This window comes from Diabrotica virgifera, chromosome 6 (assembly GCF_917563875.1).
Source record: "Diabrotica virgifera virgifera chromosome 6, PGI_DIABVI_V3a".
Taxonomy (NCBI): domain Eukaryota; kingdom Metazoa; phylum Arthropoda; class Insecta; order Coleoptera; family Chrysomelidae; genus Diabrotica; species Diabrotica virgifera.
This window is the reverse complement of record NC_065448.1, coordinates 154,501,779-154,520,326: the sequence shown is the minus strand read 5'-3', so window position 1 is coordinate 154,520,326 and position 18,548 is coordinate 154,501,779. Positions and strand designations below refer to the sequence as shown.

At 33.6% G+C, this 18,548-nt stretch overlaps 2 non-coding genes across 2 annotated transcripts; one reads left to right on the top strand and one right to left on the bottom strand.

Annotated features, from left to right (window-relative positions):
• Positions 1–537: 537 nt before the first annotated feature.
• Positions 538–610, top strand: Trnak-cuu (transfer RNA lysine (anticodon CUU)). The gene has a single exon. It is a non-coding gene; the product is annotated as a tRNA-Lys (tRNA).
• Positions 611–914: 304 nt separating this feature from the next.
• On the bottom strand, positions 915–987 carry Trnak-cuu (transfer RNA lysine (anticodon CUU)). The gene has a single exon. It is a non-coding gene; the product is annotated as a tRNA-Lys (tRNA).
• Positions 988–18,548: the final 17,561 nt, after the last annotated feature.

Below are 18,548 nucleotides of genomic sequence, written 5' to 3'. Positions count from 1 at the left end.
GGCTCAAAATTGTTTGACTCAGCCATGTTGTCTTTTTAATTTAAAAAAGAATTTAGATGTGATTTATTCATTTTAAGGGGTTGTTATACCCGATATCTGTGGCTTTTGCCCAGTATCCATGTTTTTTATTGTGTCGTTTAGCAATTGCTCTTCTATGAAGGTTTTATAACAGGACGAAGCTCTGATGATGGCACGTTACCTATGTGTTGAAAGTACTTAGCTGATGCTGATAATAATAAAAAAAATTTACACACTATCAAAAGTTTTTTGAGAACATACACCTGTTTGCCGTTTTGACCTTTTGTATATTTTGCATTTGGTTTTTTTCGTGATGTTGTTAGATCTTAGATCTTAGATGTTTAATGAGTAGTACCATATGTGTGGTAAGCATTTTAATATTTGCTTACGATGTCATACTTCATCTATGCTTTGTACATGACCATACCAAATAAGCTGCTTTCGTTCATTGTATTCGATTGCAGTTGTTGACTCATATCTTCCTTCCGATCCAAAGATATCCAAAAATAATATGTCACAGCCCGGCTAGCTCAGTCGGTAGAGCATGAGACTCTTAATCTCAGGGTCGTGGGTTCGAGCCCCACGTTGGGCGAAGCTTTTTTACTAGACACAGTAATATTTTCTGCGTAAAGTAAAATAAATACAAATTATCAGTTTATCTTCTACGAAAGTAAAATACTTGGTTATACATTTTTGCAGATTTTTTTCAAATAATCTTTGAGGACGTTTTCCGAAGTCCGGATTTTCCAGAAGAGTGGAAACGTCAAACATTATTTAATTAAAAATGGAAGTTTCAATAAAAAATAATTCTGGGTTAATCGCATTATAAACATATTATGTAAATACACTTTTTATCACAATCCTAAATTGGTAAGGAAAAAAAAACAAAAAGCTTTCGCCCAACGTGGGGCTCGAACCCACGACCCTGAGATTAAGAGTCTCATGCTCTACCGACTGAGCTAGCCGGGCTTGATATACAGAATTTCAAATATAGAAATATAACTAGCCGGATATTTTATAAAATTAAAAATGTATTCTATTTTCAACATAATATTTATAAATATAATTAAATATAAAGATTAGTCCTATATTTTATCAGGCATACTCTTTAACGTTCGACATTTAATTTAAATTTTCTCAATTTTTGATTTTTCCATTTCTTTTTTTGGTAAATAAAACAAGCTGCTTGAAGGTGTTTTGAAAAAAGAATTTAATTGAATTTAAAGTCAGCGTGTAGTGTATGTGTTACAGTTCAAGTTGATTATCCAGTTGGAGTTGACTCCAACTAGTTGGAGTCAACTCTAACGGCTGGTTTCAGTAAAAGTTGATTATAAATATAAAATGAAGATTTATATTCAACATTTACTAGTAAAAGTAGACTCCAACTAGGAAAAGTATACTCTTCCCAATGCCATTTAGTAAAAGTTGATTCTGATTCACGCAAGCAGCCGATTCTAGAAATTAAATGGTACTGAATATGTTCAAATTAGTCTAGGCTGTATCGTCGCCCCCGTTAGGTAAATTATTCCAGTTCGATTTTTTTGCACAAACTCACTCAAAAAGAGGTCCTTATAACGAATCCACAGGGTGTCAGATGGTACTGTGGTCGAAAAATTGTTTAAACAATTTTTTTAAACAAACTCACAAAAAAAAATTCATTTACGACAACTTTCTTTACATCATTTGGGTCATTCGGAGCAAAAGAGGTCTTTTGTAATTTTTCTGTAAAATTTATTGTTCTCGAGTTCCACGCGATTTAAAATTTGCAAAATACGAAAATGACCATTTTCAAGGCTTAATAACTCAGTTAAAAATTATTATTATTAAAGTCCGAAAGTCACCAAATAAAATTTTAACGACTCCCCTACAAGATACTGAAGAAATGTTTGTTATTATTTTATTACTAAGCGGTTACATATTTTTAATAGGGCTTTTCATCGATTGTCATTTGTTTCGAGCTTCTGTCATGTGTCACATAATATTAATATGTCTACGCCATACGTCTTTGGTTTGTATCATTGTTATATACCAATAACGTACGACGTAGATATATTTATATTATGTGACACATGACAGAAGCTCGAAACAAATGACTGTGAATGAAAAGCCCTATTATTAACAATGAGCGGTAGGAGCGTATTGACGCAGCTATAAATGTGAGTACGAGTGAGATGCATCATTGCACCATTTTGACATTTACAAATTCAAACTTCTGTCAAACCACAAAAGTGTCAAAACTTTTTTTGGAATTTATGGCTCACATGTCATTACCATGACAAGGCGAAAGTTCTTCTTCTTGTGGTGCTTTCTCCTTTAGTGGAGGTTAGCGACTACACTGGCAAATCTGTCTCTGTCCAGTGCGGCTCTAAACAAAGATGTTGAATCAAGGCCGGTCCAGTCTCTGATATTTCTAATCCATGAAATCTGGCGCCTACCGGGACCCCGTTTTCCTTTAATCTTACCCTGGATGATCAGTTGCGTGAGGCGGTACTTTTCGTTTCTCATTATGTGTCCCAGGTAGCTAACTTTTCTGGCTTTAATGATTTTTAGCAGTTCCCTATCTGTCCCTATTCTCCTCAGAACATATTCGTTGGTGGTGTGGGTTGTCCAAGGTATTTTCAAGTCTCTTCTATAAAGCCAGAGTTCAAAGGCGTCCAACTTGTTCATCAGTGTTGTGTTATGTCCAGGGCTCCGTTCCATACAAAAGTATTGACCACACATAGCAATGCAGAAAACGACATCTAAGGCTGATATTAATGCTACTGTTACAAAATAAGCTTTTCATTTTGATAAACCCCTGTCGGGCTACCTCTATTCTCGCTCTTGACTTCTTGTTTATAATGAAGTTGATTGTTGAACCAGCAAATAAGATATTTGTACTGGCTTACGTATTCAAGCTGTTGGTGTTTCACATATTTATTGGAAGAGGTAAATTTTTTTTCCTTGATATTCTTATAACTTTGGTTTTCGCAGTATTGATTTTCATTCCCAATTTTTCACAACTCTCAGTATCCCTATCCAACAGTATCTGCAGACTATAGTCCGAATCAGTCATTAATACTGTGTCATCTGCATAGCGGATGTTATTTACTCTCTGACCGTTTATCCTGATTCCTTCTGAAGGGTGCGATAAAGAGTTCGCAAATATTACCTCAGAGTACACCGAGAGAAAAAAATTCTTGTAATAAAGAAACTTTATTAATATTTAAGAAAGATCGACTTGGCATATTGCCTAAGAAATATATCTTTGTATGTAAGATATAATTTTCTAAAATATTTCAAATAAATTCTACTATAGCCAAAGAAATATATCTTAAACATGATTGAACTATCACTTTCTGGCAAATTTCAAACCCATTTATCAGAAAGAAATTACACTTGATGTTAATTAATTTTATTAGTCATAAAAATATATTTTCTACACATTAGAAAACTATTATTTTTTAGCAATAATATTTCTTAGTAAGGAATATTATTATTTTACTATTAATAATTAATTTATTTAATGTTAAGAAAGAGGATTCGATGTTGAACAGCTACCGATGAACAAGTGTTTTTGGTTATCGAGCTAGTTAAATAGTAATTACTGAAACATATTTAAAAGTAATTAAAATAAAAAGTACTATAATATAAAAGTACTAGTGAAAGTGATTTGTATACGGAATATTTTAATCGTAAGTAGATGAAATTTATTATTTGGGTCTATTTGGATTGAATATTTCAATAAATCACGACAATTATCTCTACATTATCCAATTCCATGAACGGGTGTCACAGCGAAAGCTGTGAGACAGCACCGGAGTTGGATTTTAAATAAATTTAAAAGATGTCATCTTCCAGTCAACCACAACAAATTGCATCATATTCAAAAGTAGTTAGCCAACCACGCAATATATTAACTCCAGACAGAGATCAAGCCATTTTATTTAACACTCTAGAGAATTGTACAATCAATGACTATCTTGAAGGATTGAGTCAGCATATAGAACCAAGAAATATAATTTTCGCATCCCGTATATCAAACGGTAGAATATGCATATATCTATCATCTAAAAACTTAGTAGACAAATTCCTAACAGAAACAAAGAAGATAAAAGTAAATGGAAATATACTAGAAGCAAGAAGATTAATAACTCCATCAGTCCGCTTAATTCTGTCCGGTGTATGTCCAAGTATACCTTCGAACTTAATTAAAGACGAATTAATAAAACTAGGTCTAAATCCTCTATCAGACATATCATACCTAAGAATAGGAGCAACCAATCCTGCTTTCAGTCACATTCTAAGCTTCCGACGACAAATTTTCATTTCACCTCTGCCAGACAACTTTGTATTACCTGAATCTTTTTTTGTCGAGTTAGAACAAACATCACCCCGCATATTTATAGCCCAAAACGATACATGTTTCAAATGCAAATTAACTGGACACCAGGCAGCTAATTGTCCAAATATTTCATCTCATAGCCATCCTTACAATGATAATGCAGTGCAAACAGAGATGAAACAAACTTTACCAATAAATCATACTCAACAAGATATTCCGCAAAATACTCCCACAATTTCAAATACCATTCCCTCCACACCTACCATGTCTTTTCAAACCACATCGCAAACAGAAGCCATCCCGCATTTATCAATAAACACAACCCAACAACCACCACTACCAAATACATCCATACATTTAACCACGTCTTCAGTCAACACTACAATCGCAACACCTACATCGTCTGAGTCATCCTATAATATCCAAAAACAAAAATCAACCTCACCCGAAGCAAGTCAAAACTTACCTCTAAACAAAAATACACAGATGAATACTCACGAACCCCAGATAACTTCGGATAAAACAACAGGAAAAAGAACCTTAGAAGATGCAACATCGCCACCCGCCGAAGACGAATTCGAAAAACCTAAACTTCAATTAATGAAAAAAACCAAAACTGACGACAAAAACTTAACAGATGAGATAACAAATCTTAAAACGTTTTTAGAACCAGTTCGAGAATATCTAGAAAAAAGCGAAACACAATTGTTAAACTTTGATCAAGTAGTGGATTATTCGAAAATATACAAGGAGCAAAAGACATAATCAGCATAACAAAATTATACTCAGATGACTCTCAGGCACTTATAAAGTTTCTAACAGAATTACATCCATATTATACCGACAAAAGAATGAAAAACAAAAGCACCAGATTAAGGAAAAAACTTGGCAAATACATTGGTTTAAAAACTTCATTCTCGGGAGAAGACTCCGACTCGTCTATAAGCTCTTCTAAAGAATAATTAAATTCACTTCTCTACTTCAATGGAACTTAAATGGGTTCTATACCCATTTCGAAAAACTTAAACATATTATCTCTGAAACCCACCCATATATTATCTGCCTACAGGAAACAAATTTCAAAAATTCAAGCCACGTATATAACTTTCGTAATTATTCATGTTTCTACAAAAACAGATTAAACCAAAATATTGCCAGTGGAGGAGTAGCAATTTACGTAGATGAAAAATTCATGAGCACACAGTTAACAGTGACTTCAAATAACATTGAATTAATAGCTATCTCAATAAATATACCTCAAAAGATTTATATATGTAATATGTATATCCCACCAAATCAATCCATATCCCAAGAAGATTTAATAGCTATTATGGAACAAATTCCTTCACCTAGAATTATCGTCGGAGATCTTAACGGCCACAATCCGATGTGGGGCTCCATAAAACTCAACTCGAAAGGTCGTATTATAGAAGACATAATAACATCCCAAAATCTGAATCTACTTAACGACGGAAGACCAACCAGATTCAACATCCAAAATGGCACAATATCGGCAATTGATATTTCTCTGTGTGACCCAATTTTGTCCACCACATTAACATGGGACGTACTACCCTATTTATACGGTAGTGACCACTACCCCATTATAATTACTTTAACACATCAGAGCACAATAAATATTGAGTCATCTATCATAAAGTGGAATATTAAAAACGCTGATTGGACTAACTTTACCAAACAAATTGAACAGGACATTAACCAAACCAACTTCACATCATCAAACGACATAGACAAATTTTTAAGTACATTTTTACAAATGATCACTAATGCCGCCATGACATATGTAGGAAAAACAAAAATATTAAAGAAACATAAGCCTCTTCCATGGTGGACACCTGAATGCAGCCAAGCTACGAGAGAGTATAAGAAAGCTTTCAATAAACTAAAGCGTCACAAAACAGACGAAAACACAACGGAATACAAAAAACGACGAGCTGAGGCAAGATACATTCTAAAAAAGAATAGAAAAGAATCCTGGAAAAAATTCATCTCATCTCTAAATACCTCTTCAACAATAAGTACAGTTTGGAGAAACTTAAGAAAAATCTCTGGTAAAAGCCAACCATATAAAATTCCTTTTCTAGCAAAAAATAACAAAATAATTAGAGATAGAAAAGAAATCGTAGATATGTTAGCAGACCAATACGAGTTAAATTCCAGTGATGAAAATTATACTGACGATTTCAAAATGCATAAAAACAACGTAGAAAAAAACATACTGGGATTTGACGAACATGAGATTCACAACCTTAACGTTCCTTTTTCCTTAATAGAACTTGCCGAAGCCTTAAACTCTTCGAAAGATGCAAGCCCGGGACCAGACGGTATTCCCCTAGCATTTCTACTACATCTTCCAGACAATGGGAACAATTTATTATTAGACCTTTATAATTCAATCTGGAGTAACCAGGTTTTCCCTTCAACCTGGTCCGAAGCAATAATACTACCTCTTCTCAAACCTGATAAATCCCGGACATCACCAGAATCATATCGACCAATATCTTTAACCAATATTATATGTAAAGTGCTAGAGAAAATGATAAATAAAAGACTGAGATGGTATTTAGAACAACAAAAACTTCTTATCCCACAGCAAAGCGGATTTAGGCAAAATCGATCCACTGTAGACAACTTAATAGACTTAGAGTCAGGCATACATGAAGCATTTGCAAATAAGCAAGATTGTATCGCAGTCTTCTTTGATATTAATAAAGCTTACGATACTGTGTGGCGATTCAATATCATAACGAAATTGCATAATTGGAATATCAGAGGAAATATGTTAAAATTTATATAAAATTTTCTTCAATCTCGCAGCTTCATAGTTCGATCAGACAACGTTAACTCAGATAAAAAAGTTCAAAAGAACGGAGTACCACAAGGATCAGTTATAAGCTCAACCCTTTTCCTAATAGCCATAAACGATATACTTCAACAATGCTCACCAATTGTCAAAGGAAGACTATACGCTGATGACTTAGTTTTATTTGCCAAAGGAAAAAACTCTACATCTATACAAAAACATTTACAACAAACAATCAATCAGTTAGAAACATGGTCTAGGTCTATCGGATTACAATTCTCACCGACAAAAACTAAATGTATTCTATTCACAAGAAAACATAACACTCGAACTCCGCATCTGAAGCTATATAACCAAACCCTTAGTTTCACAAATAATGTCCGATTTTTAGGTATGGTTTTCGATCAAAAGTTATCATGGAAAAAACATACAGAAGAACTTAAAAAATCATGCCAAGCAGGATTAAATGTTATGAAAACTATTTCCAGCAAAAACTGGGGAGCAGATCAAAATACACTATTACACGTATATAAATCTTTAATCAGATCCAAACTCGACTATAGTACGATAGTTTATTCATCAAGCAAAATGTCAGTATTGAAAACCTTAGAAACTGTTCAAAACGCGGCTCTACGAATAGCTACAGGTGCGTTTCGAACGACACCAGTTGAAAGTTTACAATGCTTAACAGGAGAACCACCCCTAAGTTTACGATGCAAATATCTTTCTCTCTCATATGCTTCTAAAATAGCCAGTAATAAAGAACACCCTACTTATACCAATACATTCACAGATCGATTTCAAGGCACTTTCTCTGCAACAAGATTAGATCCACCATTTTACGAAAGAATTAGGAGAAACCTTCATGACCTACATCTTCAATTTCCTGAAATTATTCCAACAAATTTCCCAACTTCTCCACCCTGGTTAATACCAATTCCCAAAATTAATACTAACCTTAGTATATACAAAAAAAGTGAGACCATAACAGACCTAATCAAACAATCATTCTTAAAAGAAATGGAAACCTTTAAAAATCACTACAAGATATACACTGACGCATCCAAATCATCAGACGGTGTTGGTGCAGCCATCCTCACACCCAATACATCATTAAAATTTAAATTCAAGCCTATTACGTCGTCATTCACTGCAGAGTTGTATGCAATATTACAAGCACTGATCCACATAAAAGAGTCGAAACAATCCCCGTCTCTCATAATAACCGATTCACTCAGCTCACTTAACATTATCAAACGTCTTTACACCAATAATCCAATTGCCTTACATATCCAATCAGAAATAGCGATCCTAAATAAAAATAAGATCACTGTCGACTTTATGTTTGTCCCATCACACTCAGGTATACAAGGAAATGAGGAAGTAGATCTACTAGCCCGTTCAGCATCCCTCAGCCAGGACTCCATCCTTATTAACGAGGTTTCTTCCGATGACCTGAAGTCAGAAATAAAATATAAAGTGTTTAGTGCGTGGCAAAATAAATGGAGTGCGTCTCAAAATAAACTCAAGGAAATCAAACAATCAGTGAAACCGTGGCCGCAAATAATAGCGAACAGACCCGACCAAGTGAAAATAACACGTTTACGGCTGGGACACAGCAACCTAACACACAAACATCTCTTTACGCGAACTGTACCGCCTATGTGTGAAAACTGTGAAACAACACTCTCCGTGAAACATATATTAACTGAGTGCAAAACATATGAAACAATAAAAAAGAAGTATACCATCCCAGTGAATATAAAGGAAGCCTTAGGAGTAAACATGAATGTTAAAAACACAATAAATTATCTTAAAGACTCTGGACTGTATCACCTATTGTAATTTTTATTAACTTTACTTTTGTTATATTTTTTAGATCGCTAATAACCCCTGTGGTTACAGCGTAAATAAATAAAAAAAAATGTTAAGAAATATATTTCGCAAAGATAAACGTATATTTAGAGTTAAGTTAATATTTCTTGAAAATAAAGTGATTTACATACGGCGAAATAAATCATTGTGTTAAGGTAAAATCATTATTTATTAATAAAACAAGATATAAAACGTTATTATTACATACAAATATTTTCTCCACTCTTAAACCACTGGCTTCTACACAACAATAAAAGGATGGAGAGGCAAATCCAACTTCCTCAAATGTTCCTTCTTTTGTTAATAGCACTTTGTATATCAGCAATTCACTAAAACAAAATCGTTATGTAGAAAGAGTAAACTTACTTTAAAAAAATTTTTTTTATAAAGATGTAGATATTTATTTTGACAGAAAATACAAAAAAAACAAATACACGGCCCCACATAAGAACTATTAATACTAAAAATAATCAATCATATTTAGTTCAAACATGGCATTCTTTAACCTACACATCTTTGTTTATTTTTTCTTTTTGTTAATAAAATATTAATTATTTATCTGTATAATATTAAGTCACACAATAAACATTGTTTAGCTAAAGCAAGAGGGAAAATACAACCAATGTAAAACATTGAAGCAGACATAATAATATGTAATTTTCTTAATTTTTATAATCTAAAAGAGACAGCATACCTAATCATTAAGAAATTTTATTACGGGAAAGTATTATTAGTTTACATCTAAGTCATTTAATACATATTAACTAATTCACGGTTTTCGGCAATAACATTTCTTAACCATAAACATATATTTCTTTTAGAATAACTGATTTCTTTATCACAAATAAATTAACAGAAAAAACCCTCAGCGTTGCACCCGCCATGTTTGATATAGCGTTGTATTGTATATTTTTATAGAAGACGATACATTCAAGAAACCTATTATAGTTGATACATAAATATACACATTTTTAGAAAGGTACTTACATGTATGAAGTTCTACCATTTCTGGAAGGCCCCACAGTTGGTTAATAACTCCTTTCTTAATATTGTTCTGAAGCTATCTATATATTATATCATTCTGTCTCAGCTTTAAATTGTGGCATATTTCCCAGTTAGAATAATAAGCTCCTTTATTTCAGAGTCGTCCATCATTATACCTAAAAAGCATATAAAGATACTATTATGTTTCTTTTTTAACCATTCGGATAAGCAACAATATTATTATTACATCTTAAATTACTCAATTTACTTTTGTTTAATACCTTATATATGTATGTACCTTCAAAATATCCGTTAATTTTTAAAGTACACCAATAAATCCAACATCCATCTATATGAACATGAACATATCACGCCATCTTGACAAACACTGACGACTAAATCATAAATAGTTAATCTGCGCAATTCTTTTGTGGAAGAAAATCTCTTTGCCAGTAACATTTCGGCATTAATGACAAAGTCTTTATTTTATAACCACAGTTACTACAGAGGGTATTTCTGAAGGATTATTTCTTGTGGTTTAAAATATTTATTTGATTGCAAAAAAATTTCTTGCTCACAAATATAAATATGGATTAACTTAACATTATATTTCTTATACTGCAAAATATTTGTAGTTTTCAATTTAAGAAATAAAAACTTTAGGATAAGAAAATTAAATGTAACCATTAGTGCATTTCTTAGTATTGAAGAAATTATCTGTAAGAAATTATTGAGTTGTGTTTAAAAAACTCGTTTCTTTATATGTGAACCGGTATGTTTAAGTTAATAGGATATGTTAACTTTTAAGAAATATTGCTCAAAGAAATCGGTGTTTTAGGAGAAAAGAAATTGTTCTCTCGGTGTAGACGTTAAAAGTATGGGTGATAGCACACAACCCTGTCTAACACCTCGTTGTATTTCAATTAGCCTTGACGTATTACCATTGGTCTTTATGATTGCTGTCTGTTTCCAATAAATAGCCTCTATAATTTTAGAATCTCTTTTGTCGACTCCGATGTCGTTCAATCTTTCTATCAAGGTCTTGTGCTTCACCCTATCGAACGCTTTCTTAAAATCTATGAAACAGATAAAAAGGTCTGCTTGCTGATCTTTGTATCTTTGTGCCAGAGTTTGAAGACAGAATATTGCTTCTCGTGTCCCCATATCTTTCCTAAAGCCAAATTGTTTTTGACCGGTGACCTCATCACATTTTTTATAATATATTCTGTTCTGTATGATACGCAAGAAAAGCTTCAGAATGTTATTTAATATACTTATAAGGCGGAATTCCTGGCATAATTTGGCGTTCTTCTTTTTAGGCAGTGGTATGAAGACTGATCCAAGCCATATGTTAGGGATAGTCCCTGTATTGTAAACATTATTAAATAGTCCAAGAAGAAGGTCTAAATTTTCCTCGTTGATTAACTTCAATAGCTCAGCTGGTATTTCATCTTTTCCTACAGATTTGTTGTTTTTTAGTTGACGTAGAGCATATTCCAGTTCGGACTTCAGTATTGGAAGACCTTCGTCGTTTTCGGTATTTAATGTAGGAGGTTCTCTGGTGTCATAGAAGAGTTCCTTTATATAGTCTTCCCACATGTTTATTTGTTCTTCAGGGCTTGAAATCAGTTTGCCTTCTGCGTTGATTAGATTATTTGGTCCTTGTGAGTATGTCGTGCCTGTGAATTCCTTGAGTTTCTTATACAGACGGAAGTCATCATGTTTTTATATAAGTTTTCGATTTCTTCACATTGTTCTGTCATCCATTTTTGTTTTGCAATTTTTATTTTTTGTTTAATGGTTCTATTGAATGCTTTGTACATTGCTTTGTGCTGTTTGCATTTTCTTGTTTCATCCATTAAATCCAATATTTCCTCTGTCATCCATCTTTGCTTCCGTGGTCGCTGTTTTGTGAGCATTTCAGTTGCCGTTGCAAGGGCGTGTCTGATTTCCTCCCGAAGGCGAAAGTTAAGGATGTTTAATTTTATGAAAGTGTGCTGAAAAAACAGTGCGAAAAATAAAACTCATTTAAAATACATTGTTACTTCAGACACACTTTAAACTCTTCATGTACTGCTATCTATATTTACAATTTTCACACAATAAAACCTTTACTTACATAATATGAGATAGAGTAGATAAAAATTATTTTTGTGAACTTGGTTAACAAAAATTGGTTAAACAATTTTTCGACCGCGGTACCGCGTGACACCCTGTGTATTTGTTACAAGGATTGTTATACGGATGTATTTCTTTGAGTAAGTTTGTGCAAAAAATCGAATCAGAATAATTTACCTAACGGGGGCGACGTTACAGACTATACTAATAAGTACATAGTTGAAACGGTCAAAACAAAGAAACGCACACTCATCAAAAATGCACTTTATATTTGTCAGGAGTGATATAAAGCTGTAAGATTTGCTTGCTATCAGGACCGGACTCAAGTGCAAAAATGCACTTGAGTCCGGTCCTGATAGCAAGCAAATCTTACAGCTTTATATCACTCCTGACAAATTTATAAATTCAAGTAGTTAAAAGTTGAAATATAATTTAATTTTTACATTGTTTGCAAGATAAAGTTTAAATGTGACAGTGTGTTAAAAAACCAACGATTCTGTGAGTACAAAATTGCATTATTTATATCTAACCATAAAATCAGAAGTTAAAAGGCAATATTTTATCGATTTCAATCCAAATTATCGATTATCGACAACAACTTTTTGCTGATTCAAGTAATTAGGCTGCCGTCTAATTTTGTTAAGAGGCCAGGTCCGGCTTCAGATCCGCTGTTCCAATGCATGTAAATTTTCAACGGGACGATGGCTGAACCGGAATTAGCTACTACTTCACGAAATACACCGACTACGTCACATATCTCTTACTCTCATGCATTAAACAGTTTTAAACATCCTTCAAAAGACCAAGGTATCATACTTTCAACCATACAAGGAATACAAGTTTTCGAATATGTAAAAGCTGTTGGATCAATAGTACAGCCCAAAAACGTTATTTGGGCATCCAGAATCGCAAACAACCGCATCTGCATCTACCTCTCGTCTAAATATATAGTTGACCAATTTCTTAGCTCCCACAAACATGTAATTATTGACGGCAACCAAATTGAAGTACGAAGATTAATAACTCCTGCCCAGAGATTAATCATATCAAGTGTATGTCCTACTATACCTAATAGCATAATTGAAGACCATCTAAAAACTATGGGTATAAAATCCGTCTCCAACATGACGTTTCTACGAGTAGGCATGCAAGACCCGGAATATAGCCACGTGCTTAGCTTTAGAAGGCAAATCTTCATAAGTCCTTTAGAAAATGCATCGATTCCTGACTCATTCCTAATTTCATTCGACAATACATCATATAGAATATACATTTCCATAGACGGTTTAAACTGCTCCAGATGCAAGACGGTCGGACATCAAGATTCTGACTGTCCTTCTTTATCATCATTAAGTAGTCCAATTAATCAAACGGAAACTGACCATCAAGTGAACGTACTCAACTCTGCCAATAAAGAATATAGCCAGCCAGAAGAACAACCACGGAAAGAACACGAAGAAGGTACCCAGACATTAAAGGAACCGAAACTTAACATTACAAAAAATCACGAATTAACATCAGCCACAAACGACCAAACCACTTCCATACAAACAAACAAAGAACTACAGATTTCGTCACAACCACAAATATCCCAAGATTCAGTAATTGAAAGCGATAGAAAAATCTCTGAAGCTATTCATGTTACTAAAAGACAAATTTCCACTTCTCCCGAAATCCTTGAAAATGACCTACCTCCTCCCACTACTGAAAAACAAAAAAATAAAAAGCCTAAAACTCAAGATTCTATTCCAGATATTCTCAATGAAATTAAAGAAAAAATTGAAAATAGAATCCCTTCCTTCACACTTTCTTTTCATGAAATATGTGATTTTCTGTCAAATTCCCTTCACTCAAAACATCCTGAACTTATTGCTAAAAATTATTCAAATGAAAGCGATGAAATCAAAGAACTTCTAAACTTTATATATTCTCAAACACAAAATAAAAGTTTAAAAAACAATATTACCAGATTGAAGAAGAAACTACTTCTAAGCAGTCTTTCTTCTACTGACGAAACTGACTACGAATCAAGTTCTCAAGTAAATAGTTAAAATGGCCAATAATACATTCATATTACAGTGGAACCTCAATGGTTATTTTACCCATATAGAATCCATCAAGCTTCTTATAAACGATTATCTTCCTTTAGTCATATGCATAGAAGAAACCCATTTCAAACATCAAAATGTAACATTAAAAAATTATGTTCCTTTTCTAAGAAACCGAGTTACAGATCATTCAAGCGGCGGAACAGCAATTTTCGTAAGGGATGACATAGAGTCAACCGAAATACAACTGCAAACAAACCTGGAAATAGTTGCAGTGTCAGTCACCCACAAAATGAAAATCAATATTTGCAACGTATACTTACCTCATCCTACTGATTTAGATATAACTGAACTAAGCAATGTTTTAAACCAAATTCCACACCCAAAAATAATATTAGGCGATTTTAACTGTCACAACAGTACCTGGGGAAGTAACAAAACCGACAAATGTGGTAATCTCTTAAACAATCTCATCGACAATTTAAATTTAGTGTTACTGAACACTGGCAAATCTACTAGGTTCAATTCATACAATGGTACATTTTCAGCTATAGATCTCTCTTTATGCAGTCCGTCGCTAGCTACTTTATTATACTGGGACACATTGGGGTATTTATATGATAGTGATCATTTCCCTATCACAATAAACATAGATACTAATGATATATTGACTTTTCCAATTCACCAAACATGGAAAATAAAGTCAGCTGACTGGGATTTGTATCGAACACTTATAGAAGGACAAACAAACAACTTTAATTTAACCAATACCGCAAACGAAAATCTGGAACTATTTAATAATATTATTATTTCTGCAGCAACAGTCGCAGTGGGGAAAACAAAATCAAGTAAAAGGCAGCCAGTTCCTTGGTGGAATAACGAAATTGCGCAAGCACTTACTTTGTCTAAACACGCTTTCAACGTTTATAAGAAACATAAAACTATCGATAACCTTATAATTTTTAAAAATCTCAGAGCAAAAAGCAGACAATTGATCAAGAAAGGAAAACGAGACAGTTGGAAAAAGTATGTGGCTTCAATAAATCCTTCCACTCCCATAGGCGACATATGGAACAAAGTACGCAGAATAAAAGGAACAAAATACTTCCGAGGCATAGATACGCTATCATACAATAACCAAATGCATTCAAACAAGGTAGCTATTCCAGAAATACTAGCAGATATATATGAACTTAATTCTAGTGATTCCAACTATAGCATATCTTTTTTAGAATATAAAAATCTAATGGAATCGTCAAATATACAAATCACCGAGAGCGACAATCCAATAAACAAACCCATAAGTCTTCAAGAATTAGAATTTTGTTTAAGCGCAAAAAATTCGACGCCAGGACCTGATGATATCCACCCTCTTTTCTTACGAAATCTTCCTCTAAATGCAAAACTAATATTAGTTGATATTTTTAATAATATTTTCATTCAGCACGACTTTCCTGATCTATGGTCGCAAGCAACTATAATTCCAATCCTTAAATATAATAAACCAAAAGACGATCCAAATTCCTATCGTCCAATCTCACTTACTTGCTGTACCTGCAAACTTTTAGAAAAAATCCTTAATTATCGTCTTAAATGGTATCTCGAAAACAATAACCTAATAAGTATCAGACAAAGTGGATTTCGTACGGGTAGATCCACAACAGACAATCTAATAACCCTTGAATCAGCTGTACATGAATCTTTTCTGCACAATCAAAAACTTATTGCCGTATTTTTTGACATAAGAAAAGCTTTTGACACAACATGGAGACATCTTATACTAAAAACACTTCAAGAATGGAATGTCCAAGGGCATATGTTGTCGTTTATTAAAAATTTTCTAGAAACACGAACTTTTCGAGTTAGAGCCAATGGATTCACATCTTCCAGACGAGTACTGCAAAATGGCACTCCACAAGGATCTACTCTAAGTCCTACACTCTTTCTGATTGCAATAAATAGTATTATACATCAAATAAAGCTGCCTGTATTTACTAGCCTATATGCAGACGACTTAGTCATTTATCTAAAAACAAATAATGTAACTCTGGGATCACATATATTGCAAACGGCCTTACATACAATTGAAAACTGGTCGCAAAACACGGGTTTTATATTTTCTGGCGAAAAGACACGTTATTTAATTTTTAGCAAAAGGAAAGACTATCCTAATATTCAATTAACACTTAACGGAGTTATGCTGAAGCAGTCAGAAGAAATAAATTTCTTAGGACTTTCTTTTGAACGTGACTTAAAATGGAAAAACCACGTAACGAATCTGCAACGTTCTTGCCAATCCAGAATTAACCTACTAAAAATGCTGTCAAATACCTCTTGGGGGGCTGATACAACAACTTTACTTAATCTATATAGATCATTAATAAGAAGTAAATTAGATTACGGCTGTTTATGCTACGATACTGCTAACAAAACTTCTTTAAAAAAACTTGACTACATTCAAAATACGTGCTTGAGATTGGTTTTAGGTGCCACACGAACTAGTCCAGTAAGTAGTTTACAAGTTCTGGCTAATGAACTCCCTTTAAGCCAACGAAGGCAACTTCTATCACTGAATTACGTTGCCAGAATTTCAGCAAACAAAAGCAACGTAACCTACTCAACAATATTCTACAGAACAAATATATCTTCTGATCATTACGAAAACATTGCAAGAAATATGCTACCATTTCCTGAGCGAACAAAACGTATTGGTTTTAATTTAGAACAGTTCAGTCTCACTATACCCATTCATGTAAATTTTCCTCCCTGGATGATCAATCCTCCAAAAATAGATATGTCTCTAAAAGATCTCCCTAAACATTCCACACATCCTTTCCTTATCCAGCAAGCTTTTAAAAATTTAATTTCCAAATACCCAACAACTCATCGAATCTTCACTGATGCTTCCAAATGTGATGAAGGACATGCTGCAGCTTATATCTGCGGAAACATCAAGTCTACCGTACGAATCCCAACAAATTGTTGTATATATACCGGAGAACTTACAGCAATTCACCAGGCAATGAAAAAATGTGGTTCTATCCATGAAAGCAAATTTGTGATTATCACCGATTCAATGAGCGCATTACTTGGGATAAAACAGCTATATACAACTCACGCTATTCTTCTCAAAATCAAAGAAGAATTATCTTATCTACGGAATCAACAGAAAGATATTCTCTTCATCTGGGTACCTTCCCATATGGGAATAATTGGCAACGAGGAAGTGGACTCTCTAGCAAGCAATGCAACTACCGACCAAAGTATTTCTATCACAGATCAAATACCTTGGACTGATCACAAAGTAAATATCAAAGGTCATGTCCACAGAACGTGGCAAACTACTTGGGATCAGACTAACAACAAACTAAAAGAATGCCTAAGTCAAGTAGGAACTAAACTCATGTTACCAAGAAATAGAAAAGACCAAGTCATCATCAACCGACTCCGAATAGGACATACGTTACTAACACACAAGCATATCTTCAACAAGGAGGCCGCTCCGATGTGTACCAATTGCAACACGCAACTGACAGTGAAACATATAATTATCGAGTGTCCAGTGTACCAGAAAGAAAGGATCGCGTGTGCTCTTAGTGACAATATTAAAAGTGTACTGACTTCAAACCTAAACTCCTTATTAAATTATCTCAAAATGACTAAACAATACACCAGATTGTAAAGCATGTTTATATAATAATATGTATCTTACTGTTTGTGTATGTCCCCCCGCTAATAACCCTTAGTGGTTGATGCGGGTTTATGTGTGTAAATAAAAAAAAAAAAAAAAAAAAATGCACTTGAGATTCTCGTATAATCAACATTTACTGAATCGATCCAGGAAGAGTCAACTCCAACTAGTAAAAGTTGATTTAAATTTTTAAAATCAACTTTTACTGCTCGTTTCAGTTGGAGTTGACTCCAAGTTGGAGTCAACTCTAACTGAGAATCAACTTGAACTGTAACATCATATGCATTGATATTTTTAGTAAGCCGCGTGTATAAAATGCGTGTGTATATTCTGTAGCTGCGTGTATAAAAAAATATTACCATACCTAACCTAATAATAAGTTTATATAATATAATAAAATTTCGTATTACAAGAGTTCATAGTCTTGAAGAGACGTGAAAAATTTATTATTAACTCACGTCAAGGAAAAGCAAAACTTTCATAAAAACATGATAAACCATCAATCTCCTAAAGTAATAAAAAAAAAGATTGGAGGCGCCGGGCATCGATCCCGGTACCTCTCGCATGCTAAGCGAGCGCTCTACCATCTGAGCTAGGCCCCCCGTTATTTCCTTTTAAAAACATTTGATAACAGAATAGTTGAGTACTTTATCTTATATTAAAAAT